This window comes from Haliotis cracherodii, unplaced genomic scaffold (assembly GCF_022045235.1).
Source record: "Haliotis cracherodii isolate W230 unplaced genomic scaffold, xgHalCrac1.p SCAF_6, whole genome shotgun sequence".
Lineage (NCBI taxonomy): Eukaryota > Metazoa > Mollusca > Gastropoda > Lepetellida > Haliotidae > Haliotis > Haliotis cracherodii.
The window spans coordinates 8,749,390-8,762,521 of NW_027266319.1; the positions used below are offsets into that span (position 1 = coordinate 8,749,390).

The 13,132-nt window shown below is 38.5% G+C and overlaps 1 protein-coding gene across 10 annotated transcripts in view; it reads right to left on the reverse strand.

The window, feature by feature from the left end:
• LOC139446192 (plexin-B-like) overlaps positions 1-13,132 on the reverse strand; it is a 222,278-nt gene that overhangs the window by 51,102 nt on the left and 158,044 nt on the right. The window lies entirely within an intron of this gene.

Below are 13,132 nucleotides of genomic sequence, written 5' to 3' on the forward strand. Positions count from 1 at the left end.
CACTGCATTGTCTGAGAATAGTGGTGAGTAAGAAATCTGTTTTAATATACCAAGCTCTCTAATGGTCTTTTCATCAAAAGGAATATCACGTGAGTGAGTTTGGTTTAATGTCAGTCTTTCAGTTATATCACATCATCTCATATTGACGAGGGAGCAAAGCCTAAATGATGCAGGTCTTAGATATTTATGTGTATTAAAACTTGTAATTGTGGGTATGGTGCTGACAAACCAAGAAACATTATCAGGCTGAATTTGGGATTTGAACCCTTGATCATTAGAAGCCGAAATCATCGGCTGATCCAAATGGGCTCCAGGGGCTCCAGACTCCAAAAACCACCAAGCTATCCTTTTTAAAACCAAATACATGTTGTGGACAATCTCCCATCCACCCACCCACCCTTCACTGAGAGAGGATTTTGATATTTTTGACTCGTCCCTCAAAACTACTGGATGCGCAGTTGGAAATGATGGGACGCAACTCTGTACAGCCAGTTATAGCTCCATTGACGGATGGGCCACCTGTCCTTCCCCCCCCCCCCCCCCCAAAGACTAGAAGACTAGGTGAGGAAGAGTATTCCTGTTATGTCAGCTTGATATTACCTATTTTGTATACATGATAAATACAATTCTAACATTGCCAGGCCTTTCTTAACAGAAACAGGAAACATGATTAAGTCAAATTCTCATGTTGTATTTATTAGCCTGGGGAATGGCTTTGTTGTTTTAAGGAATTTCAACATCTTGGGAAATAAATAAAGACTCAAAATGTTCACTAGTTCCGAGCCACAATGGAACTGTTTAGCTTTGTAAACAAAAGTTCTTAAAAATGAAAAAAAGTTTGATCCAGAATCCCTTATATGGAAACAAATAACGTCAGAAAGATATTCTGTCAACATTTGAATACGACCTTGTAAGGCTATGATAGAAAACGACAAGAGCCAGAGAGTACATGACAGCAAGATGAAATGATAATATGCCAGGAATCCTGCTTTTTACCCTAAAAAAACACGAATCATAAAATCCCTAACGAGACAGAGAGGCTCCTGTTCCAAGGCTTTCCAGAAGAGGACAACTTCGGTCCAATTACATGAGTGGACCACAGATATGTTTTATTATGTCTATTTTCCATATTACTTTCTAATGACGTCATTATTCCGCTATCTTATAATTAAAACATGTCAGTATTACCATGTTTTTTGTATTGTTTTGGGTTCAACTCCATCACATCTTGTTAAGAGCATAAAAACTGTGTAGGATTTACGTCACAAACATTGTGAAAACACGAAAAAAGATCAATATATGAAATCGAAAATAACCAAGGGCGACTATTTTATCTCAAATCCTGAGTGGAAAATCAAACTTCAATTACAATTTTTTGGTTGATTTTAAAATAATCAATTGTGCAAACCTTCAAATCTCTAATACGAAGAATCTGGAATTTCCTGGTAAGGCACAAAAACGTTACAAGCTCTTAAAACTTTAGGCATTAAAACAGACCCATTTGAAACCAACTTTTTGTTTTAAGTTTCCCAATTGTATCTGCAAGGACATTGAGAAAATATAAAGTTGTTTTCATTAGCGAGCAGATAATTACAAAACTGATAGAAAAGAGGCAATTTCAGACAATCTATAGATTTCCAATGCATTCACGCCCTATATAGAGTAACATAAGCCACGAAGGTGGTTTAAATTTAGAAATTGGGTTTGTTAGGATAGCATAAATCCTCAACTTCCACAATATTCATAAACGAATGTAAATTGACCAATCATGTCCAACAAAAGCATCAAATTTGGCCAGACCTGGAAAGCCTGGCATCAGTATATGCCCGGAGGACCCGGACGTTGTGAGACCATACAGCTTTTTGCAACGCAACCCCAAAACCAACCATGAAACACAGTTCACAGAGCGCTCTGTTTACTAATGCCAGCTGAGTCCAAGATTAATTCAAAAAATATCTAATTTTGTAGTTTAATACGGCTGCAACCATCTGTCACTCAAATACAGTGACCACATGATTCACAGGAATCCTCTTTGTGTAATTAGCTTCAACTGAGGGGATCGCAATATTTGACCAGCGATGTTTCATGGCCATAGAAGGATTCTAATCTCAAACTTCTTCTACAACTCCATAAAATAACCATGGGTCGCGAGCTAAATGGGAAAAGCACGAGCGACGTTTTTTAATTCGCAATTATGTTAATTACAGTGTCAAACAATGGTGATGTCCCACGGAGGATGGGAGACCAGAATCAGTGGAGATATTTCTTAAAAGGTTACACCAAACTGTTGGCGGAGCAGACGTGCAAAAAGAAAACACACTCAAAAGCACTCTCCTTTCAAACAGCAATTGCAAGCCATTTTGTAAGGAACTGCGTGACATATCCACAAAAAAATCATAACATTGCATTTAAAAAAATCGATTTTTGAAGCAGATAGCATCAAATGGCTAGTTGCCTGTAACCCGATCTGACCCCTCTCTACGAGACGGCTAACACTACATCATCCCTTGCAATTCTATCTAAATGATCACAGGGTGTGTCATTTGCATAACAATGGAAAAGTCCCAACTCTTGACTTCAGCTGAACTGTATCATCTGTTTGCTTTCATGTCACACACCTTCTGTTTCCCTAACAAAGACTCTCATATTAGTGTCACATGCGCCAGTTCCTAACGGGGAAAGTTTCCATTTTGAAAAATGTGTTATATTCTCACTTCTGATCGCAAATATCATCCATGTTTCAGGCCGAGAGATGACATGCTGGGCATAAATACTCCCAGTGTTATTAGGAAAATAGCACTAACAGCTTAAGTAAAGTTCATCCTGACCTTTTTGTTCCAAGCAGTTTTTAGGAATATGTTTTCACACAATGCAGTTGCGGTCCCATTTCATAGAGGTAATTGTGTTAGTTACTCTGTCAACAGAATAATTGAATTCGGGACATGAATGTTTGTTGATACTCTGGGCATGATCCCAATCAATTATAGTACTTCTGACAAAAGTGTTTCGTGTAGAAATAAAATAACTCCTTGTCAGCCATTGCATAATTCATTTCCACACCATGATACCACTTTACACAAACCTACATCAATATCTGATGTGTTTTTCATCCAACCCAGAAACAGGGCTTCCCAAATGTGTACACAGGCTCCATTAACAGTACAATTTTTTGAAATGATAAGATCATGTATGACATAACGTGAATCATATTGCATATGTATTTTTAATGAAATGGTGATCTACTGGAGCTTAAAATGAAATTAATGAATATACATGTATGTACATCGTTCAAAGGGATACTTTTGTTCTATTATATCACACATTAGCATATGCTGTAATCAGACATGGTTGTATGGAGATAACAAAGGTAATATATATGCAAATAAGGGACTGGCTATTTGATATACAACAGGACTGGGAGGGCAGGGCAAGGTGGGTGGGGGAAAAATGATGCTTAGACATGATGTAAGATAAATACTGGAACATTTTCAAGGAATGTTTAGTGAGTGAGTTTGTTTTAACGTGGCTTTCAACAGTATTCCAGTTATATCATAGCGTGTCAGCTTAATGTGGGAGGAAAGCATGAAGTGATGCAGGTATCAGACGTACTTTGGTGAAACCCACGAGTACGGGTATGGTGCTGACAAACCTAGAAACATAATTGGTGCGAACCGGGATTCAAACCCACAATCACAGGTTTCTGGCGTGCCCAAGGGACGCAACTCTGCACAGCGAATTGCGGCGCCTTTGACAACTGCGCTACCCATGCCCCCAAATGGTTAGTGAGAGAGTGAGTGTATGCATGAGTGAGTGGTTGTGTGGCTAGTGAGCGGTTAGTGTGTGGATGAGTGAGTGAGTGAGTGTGTGTAAGTGAAAGAGAGTGGATGAGTGAGTGAGTGAGTGAGTGAGGGAGTGAGTGAGTGCGTGAGTGCGTGGACAAGTGAATGAACAGGTGAGTGTGTGAATGGTTGTTTGGTTCAGAGAATGTGTGGACGAGTGAGTGAGTGACTGAGTACGTGGACAAGTGAGTGAGTGAGTGAGTGAGTAATTGGTTAAATGGATTTAAAGTGGTTGAGTAAGGAAGGATGAGTACAATATTTAATTACACTAGATCAATACGGATTCAAACAAATATTTGATGTGACACTTTGACGACACAGCTACCACCTAAAGAAGCAAGTGATGGGACCCTTAATAGAAAGAAACTTCTTGTCACCTTACATGAGTGTACAGCTCCTTGAACATTACAACTTCGTCTGTATTCCGAACTGACAATGCTGCTTCAGTAATTTGTACAAAGACAAATGTGTGCATTCTAATCATGCTAATAACACATTGCCGCATCAAAAGAAGAAAGTGTGTCAATGGCTATTGTTAGCCATCTGACCACAAATTGGCTGAAGCTCGGACAATTACCATCATCCACTCCAACAACCATAGTTCCCATAGCGAAAGGTCAGGGATTCCGGCCGCATCTGGACAGGTCCCCTGTCACCAATAACCTACATATTATCATGCGATTCAAACTGGCATATAAATTTATTACTTGTTGATGATATAGAAACCCGTTCTAATCCTATAGGTAGTTACAGACGACGGCCATATTGGACTCTGTGGACTAATACTAGCTTCCTACCAACATTGATTAATGCTCAGGCAATAACACATCTTGGACATTATCTAGTCGGCCATTATTTTGTCATTTCAGGATAAAAATAATCCTTTATCAGTTTTGTAGCTTGTGTACCACAAATGTGATAGAGTACATATGTCTCACATGGATGCGGTGTGTTCATATAGACACCTGATACCAGTACAAGATATGTGCATCGCTATCAGACTACTAACACTGATAGCTGATCCCTCATCTCATCAATTGCATCTCATTTCATCAAACCTTGTTTACCATAGAGAGTCAAATGAGGATTTGTTTATCTATATTATTTCTGGGGCAGTCGGGTAGCCTAGTGGTTAAAGCGTTGCTCGTCACGCCGAAGACCTTGGGTCGATTACCAACATGGGTACAATGTGCAAAGCCCATTTCTGGTATTCCCCCATCGTGATATTGCTGGAATATTGCTAAAAGCGGCGTAAAACCTTACTCACTCACTATATTATTTCTGCTGCTGCAGTGTGTCATGCCTGGTGCTTACTGTTGAATGTCAGACCATCTGACAGGATTCCAAAGACTTCACACACTTAGACACACTGAATGAAGTATGGTTTTACACCAGTTTTATTTATTTTACAGAAGAGCCAAGAGAATATACATATACATATTACACTATTCAAAAGAAGTTAAAGAACGCCAGATTTTTCATATGTGTGGCCATGACAGATCAACTATAGTCATATGAAAAAAATCAGGTGTTCTTTAACTGGCAATGAGTAGTATATATCCATGTTGGGATTTAAACCTGGACCTTAACAAACAAACGAGCACTACCGCCATTTTCAGTGTAAGTCAAAGTCACTGCCATGGAAACTTGAAAAATAATATTTTCAAAAATCCCAAACTATCAAAAGGCACCAGTTAACAACTTGACCTATCTATGTGCCAAGTTTGGTTACGAAATAATATTTTCAAAAATCCCAAACTATCAAAAGGCACCAGTTAACAACTTGTCCTATCTATGTGCCAAGTTTGGTTACGATATCTCTCATGGTTTTTTAGTTCTGCTTCGGAAACGAAACGTGGAGGACGGGCAGACAGACAGGGACAGACGGACAGCACCCATTTCCATATCCCCCTTCCACTTTGTAAAGGGGGGATAATAATTGACAACTATGCATTACCATCACAATATGAATATAGTAAAGTCAATCTCCCAGCATCACCACCCCAACCCTATTGGGATATAAACCCAGACCTTCTGACAAGCAAACACCAACTACAGAGCTAACATACACGCTGCTTGAGACGCCAATGATGGGTAATTGATACTTATCAACTCAATCAACTCCAGCCACAACTAATGGTTCCAACCTCATCACCCAACCACACGTTTCACAGTCACATCCCATAAACACACCTTCAAGACAGTCAGATTGTTTTCTTTTTCCAAAGTCTGCACAATGTTAGAGCCGATGTTTACAGCTTTCTTTCCCAAGTTCAGTGGCAGTGTGCAACTTCTTCCACAGCTGAGCAATAACTAGCAGAGGTGTTACACAGTTCGAGTTAACGACAGAGCTTCGAACCTACGTAATTAACTCAGCAGCGAAACAGTAACTTTATGATGGCATAATGTCCCACATGTGGAACGTACTGCACAAACAAATGTGGGTAAAAACACCCAACAAAGACAAACACAGGCTCCTATAAATACATCAACACCTCATCTGCTACTTGAACAAGCTCTGAAGAGAACGTGAGAGGCTTTTTGTCAAAGTGAATGTGAATTCCAGATACAATGCACAGATTGAATTGTCTCTCACATGTGACCATCCCCATGGTGCATCGTAATACTGTACTTATTCCAGATATTACCATTTTTCCTTTTGTTCAGTTTTTTGGGATGACAATAAAACAAAAAAAATATCAATTCTCTCTTTATGTGACATTTTCATCTTTTATATCTAAAATCAGGTAATATTCACCATTTGTTGCAGGATGAAATAAACACAGATGATGATGACAAGAACAAAAAAGTGACAAAACCCTTTCAAGAATTATAATAAAAGCGACAAAACCCTTTCAAAAATTATCAAAAAAGCGACAAAACCCCTTCAAGAATGATAAAAGAAGAGACAAAACCCTTTCAAGAATGATAAAAGAAAGCGACAAAACCCTTTAAAAAATTATCAAAAAAGCGACAAAACCCCTTCAATAATTATCAAAAAAGCAACAAAAACTTTTCAAGAATAATAATAATAAAAGCTACAAAAACCCTACATATAATTATATAAAATCTCTGCAAAGAGCACAATCCATTGTAAGATTCAGACAACATGATAAGCATGTGTTTATGAATCACTACCAAACAGTGATGATACTGGTTTTTGCGAAACCACTGGTGTCAAAAACACATACAAAGGCAAGATAAGTTCTCACCTGTATGAGATTTAACTAGAACCTTTGTGGCAGTTGGAACTAACATTCAAATAATATATCTTCAAACATTCTCAATTCAATTCTACTCTCCCTAATCCATGATTGTTTTACTCTCTTTTATTTCCAATGACGTCATAGTCTTGAAATTTAGAATGAGTGAGTGAGTGAGGACTAGGGCCATTACATCTAGAAATATTTTACTCATAACATGCTATCTCCATGTTGTGTTTAGGCTGGGAAGTGTTATCCAGACAATTACCAATATCAATATTAGGAGACTGTATGAATTTGATCTTTCATCAGTTCCGATCTTGTTCTCAAATACAATTTTAAGTTTTAAATTTTTACAAGTTAATTTTAAAGCAAACCATAAACGCTCCTTCAACCTCTGAGAGACTACCAATGATATTTAATGAAATATATAGCCATGTCTGACATTTGGAAATCACTTCACAAATACGCAAGTTTAATGAGAGTTGCTGTATAGGAACATGGTTTATTCAGAGACATCGTAACTGGTTTTCAAGGCATAATCGAAGCCTTCAGGGCAATGATGGATTTGAACTGACTTGTTTCCAAAAGGTTACAACATGCAAAAAGTTTTTTATAGCATAACTGCAAGATTAATCTCATAAAATGTTCTTCATTTGCCTGCAAACTGAAACCAATGACATTTCAACTTTGATATTTTGTAACATACATTTCCAAGAAAAATCTTATCACATCATTTGTTTCCACCAAAAAGAGATAACTCAACAGGGATCTTACAGAATTAAATATTAATTTCCAGTAATTGGTTTTGCTTTATAGAATACCTGCAATATTCCACTGTGGTTGATAAATATTAATCTATTTTTGTTAAGTACTTATCAATGATTAACTAAGGTATATATACAGAAAGTAGATATATGCTTACAATGTCAATTATCATTTCAGCAGAGGAATTACTAAAGACAAAATTATATCAATAACACCTTAACATTTCCCCTTAATGAATTTGATAAGCCATTAACAGATCATCAACATGTTTTATATGTAAGATACGCGAACAAACCTAGTCACCATCATATATTCCATAATTAGAGTCGCTCTTGTAACAAAACAAAATGGCTTTAAAATATAATGTGAACGTAGTCGAAAAATCGCAAATGTTAACAGGGTTGAATTTGCAGCAGTGTAATAATTAATGTGGATAAGATGTTCGTTGAATGCCATATCATATCAGCGAATGGTACTTACAGGTTAAATTAGCCAACTAGTCTATCATTTATCAGACATCCCATGATGCTGACACCCCACTCAGTGTATACTGAACAACTTCCCACTAACCAAGCCAATACCAAACGTGAATGACACCAATTAGACTGTGATTGAGATATCGCCCTGTCCCGGGCAAGTTAACCCGATGTCGCCCTCCGTTACCATAATACTCCTCTACACTACCCATGATGCAGCAGTGTTGAACACAGTGTCCCTTCACAAACTAAATCTAATCAACATTAATCCCTGGAAATCTTTCGAAATTGCCGTCCATTTGTCATTTTGTCAGAGAATTTCCTCGCGTCAAATTTACTTCTGATTGATTGTGTCCGGGTCTACCTGAGCGGAGTAAGTTCCTTCCATACTGACAGCGGCCATTGTTGGGGAAGAGAGCTCTGCGTCTAATGACTACCTTTCCCATCCCCACATCGATTGGGAGGCACCGACCTATTCAAGAATATGACTTGGAGATCACTTCAGGTCCCAGATTCCATTAGTTTCTCAGCCTCATCCTGTTGCTTGTATACAGAATGGTGTTGGATGCGTCTTTATGAAATATGCAGTATCTTTGTAGTCTATTTAACTCATCTCCCTTTCACTGCTAACTGTCCCTCGGTGTTTGCACAAGCAATATTTCCCTATAAATGTCAATTTAGATAAAGATTGTCTGGCCTCTAAAGCATGAATTGAAACTGATATTTTGAGATGGTGCAAGATGAAATATAACTGCTCCGCTATAGTTATCAATAGATTGTAGAGCTTAATCGTACATGTGCGAAACTGTAAATGAACTTTACCTTTAAAAAACACATAACCTTCACCTAAGACTTCATCTGTAGAAGACCCTTTAATCAATGTAAATATTCCAATTTAAAAATTCTTCTCAGTATCAAATCAAATATAAGCTCCTGAAACAAATTTAGGTCGGACCTGTTTGTATCCGCAAAATATTTCATGTTTAAAACCAATTTTACCTGCTAACTCTATTTAAAAAAAACCCTAAATATTTAATTTCAGTAATAGAACATCGTCATACAACATATATCATTTATCATTAAACATCCTATACAGAGATACATAGAGGCAGGATGTGGGCAATCTATCGATTCAATCACTTAATGATAATTTGTTAACCTTCCCATTTTCCATCTAAATCTCCCGTTGTCTGGCATCCTGGTGATGAAGAGTAGGATCTACATTGACCACCATGGATGCTGGAGCTCCACCTCCACCACATGAAAACATGAAAACAACTCATTAAGGCATTAACTCTTTCACTTCCCACAGAATGACATTGCAGTCATGTTTGATGTGGCTTCCTGGCTTCATAATAAGCTAACTGAGTTCAAGTTTCCTCCGATGTGATGACATCAAAACTCTAAAAACAAGATCACACACCATTCCGGTGTAGGCTCACTGACCACCTCATACTGCATATGCTTACAAAGACGAGTTGATCTGATGCTGGGGGACGTCTAAAATAAATAAATATCTGTTCCAGAGATTTGATAATAAAGAGCGCACAATCCTGTTTTGCTTTTGTAAAGATCAACAGGAATGTCTTTTAGAAGAAGAAGTCTTCGGCCAAGTTTATAGCTAAGTATGTCAATGAAGAAACAATTCAATGAAATTGTATTTCCGAAGGAATGAAATGAGCCCTGATGAGAATGTTTGAAGTAAGGGGGTTGGTACCAACTGAACCCCAGTGGATCTGTGTTGATCTATGCCTGGAGACGAGGTCCAGCTGCTGACACACAATGTACAGCACATCTACACAATGAGTGCGCTGACCCTCCAGTGCTGCCTCATCAGCATTGATGGAACAGCCATACACTGTATCCCATACATACAGCCAACAAATGAACCAGTACATCACCTCAGTGAGTGAGTGAGTGAGTGAATGGGTGAGTGAGTTGTTTAATGCCACACTCAGCAATATTCCAGCTATATGATGGCGGTCTGTAAATAATCAAGTCAATCCAATGATTGATATCATGAGTATCGATCCAAGGAATTGGGATCGATGACATACATCAACCAAATCTGCGAGCCTGCAGTCAGCAAACACAGTCGCCTTTTACGGCAAGCATGGGTTGCTGAAGACCTATTCTATCCCGGAATCTTCATGAGTGAGTGAGTGAGTGAGTGAGTGAGTGAATGAAACATCAGAAGTGGACACCAGAAACAGGCTTCACTTTCTACCACTGTTGGGAATCAAACCCTGGGTCTACATCATGATGAGTGAACGCTTCAACCACTAAGCTACCCACTGCCTCAGATATCAATAAAGCACATATTCTGAAGAATGTCTGTGATAGAAATAGATCTGTGCCATCGGGCTTCCTTCCTATCTTTCTCCCCTGAAAAGTTCACAGCAGAGCTCTTCTGTCAAAGAAGGAAGGCTGCCATTATTCATTCAGCACCAAAATCACTTTATGTTCCTATGACTAAGTAGAACCAAACCAGTACAGGAACACACCAACCGGTATGAACTGTAGTCCATTAGGCAGAATTCAACAACATCTAAATTTATTGATATACTTAGAAACGCGAGTAGGAAAAGGGTTTCCATAGTAATACTTCTCATCCATTAACTGGGTTTTTAGTACTGCAATCGATCCACCCAAGCTTTTTGACTCTCACAAGTAAGTTTATTTACATTTAGAAATCAATACCCAGTTATCAAGGACTACATATCAACGTACTGTTTTTTTATACTTTAACAGTGAAAAAATTCCTATAGACTTGACTGGAAGAAGAAAGCCCTGTGCTCTCAACAACCTCTTTGTTAATAGAAAACAAGATTGCTCTGGCAACCTATGGCTATCATTACATTACGATAATGGCTGGCCAAAAAATTTAGCATCTTCTTTCACAGTTCCGTTTGACATTTCTATGAGAAATCTAATTTCTCTGAAAATGAAAATATCTGTCTACTTAATAAAAAGGACTTAATCCACTGGCCCATGATCCTTCTAGCCTTTTAACACGACAAGAAAGTCAGCATAGAGTAAAATGATGCATCGGGAAAGCTAAGCTCAATGTTGGAAATAAGATAAGTTCTATGGGAACAGAATTGGAAGTGGTGAGTTTCTAGGCGGCATTGTAGTTAGATGGCTTTTATTGATATTCTGTGATGGTACTTTGCTGGGGTACAATCTGCACTACATTGGCAGGGTCTTAGCCAAGAACACCACAATGGGTAAATTCAAGTCATGTCAAAACAAGGAAATCTTTCCCAGACTAAAATACTTCAGTCTGGACTGATATTGATGACTGGATCTTTGAGAAGGGCTGGAGTGTAAACTAGACAAGCCCTGACTATGGATTATGGATCATTCCTGTAAGGATGTTGCTTTTTCACAGGATGTTGTAAGTTTGAGGATTTCTTAACTGTCAATAAATATAAACATGCATGAAATATTTACACTTTTAGCAGGCAGAATTTGAAATATTTATCCTTTTTGGAAATTCCCATACCAACGAAAGGATACTTTGTACTGCTTGCTCCAAATGTCTTGTCAAAATGCTGAGCATGGCATTGGCACATTTGTAAATAAATGTCTTTGAAATGTCAGACAGTACATCCAAAATTGTGACTGAACTGGGTATTCATATAGGTTAATACCTGTTTTTATATGCTCTTGAATTAAACATCCTCTGACATTTAACACACTGTACTCAAGTGACCCCCTGGGGATTATACGTACATCAGATTCCATCTCTACAAAATCTCCGCAATGGATTCAATATACTGTCTGCTGCAGTATATTTCCAATATACAATTTCATATCTACGTCTAATGAGCAGGAAATTGTCTCAAGTCCTTGTTCATCAACAAGCCGCCAAATTAAGTATGGCTGATGAAGATATCGCCCTGATTAAATGTCGGGCTGGCCCAGACACAAGTGCTTTGGCACATACTGACTGTGCTTCAGGTTCCGATCTGGCCTCGTGTGGCCTCCCGTGGCCTCCCATGGACAGGGATAATGATTCGAGGTAGGTGAATCTCCCCTTCAAGGCACGTTGCGGATAATGGCTTGTTAGTCAGCCAGGAATCAAACTCTAACTCAATACTGTAGACTGATCTATCTGCAAACAGTCTCGTTATCACCACTGTCATCAGCGGGACGCTCACAGGAATTGCTGACAGTACGCTTTATCTGGATCTGTATGCTAATGTCTCTTGTGGTTTAAGAGATTAGTTTTAAGTCTTCATGTTGATGCAATGAAACTACCGATACCCATCATCTCATTGTGGACTTGTAATGCATTATTTTTCATAATGGTTTTCACTCTGGTACTCTGGGTGGTAGGCCAGTAGTTAGTGTGTATGTTCGTCAAGCTGGAGGCCTGAGTTTGATTCTACCCTTCAGAACACATCCCATTCATAAAATTTCCTGGCAAGACAGTGTTAAAACTATTCATTTTTCACAATCCAGGGCCAACATATCCAGTCATATCATAAGAGGTTAAATGTCTTGGCCTGGCCCTATCATGATAGCATGAATGTCCTTGAGTAATTAAAATGGGCGTGTCAGCTTGATTTGGGAGAAAACCAGAAGTGATGCAGGCCTTTGACATTTACTACTTTGGTGACACCTATGATCACAATATGGTGCTAACAAACCTAGCAACATAATCTGGGAGAATCTTAGTTTTCGGACCCATGACTGAACCTGGTACTCCTGAGAGTCACAACTCTGCAATGTAATTTGTGGCACCTTAGATGACAGACCACCCATGCTCTTTTGGAGGTTTGGGTTTTGTGTGTTGTTTAACTCAGCAATGTTCCAGCTATATGATGGCGGTCTGTAAATA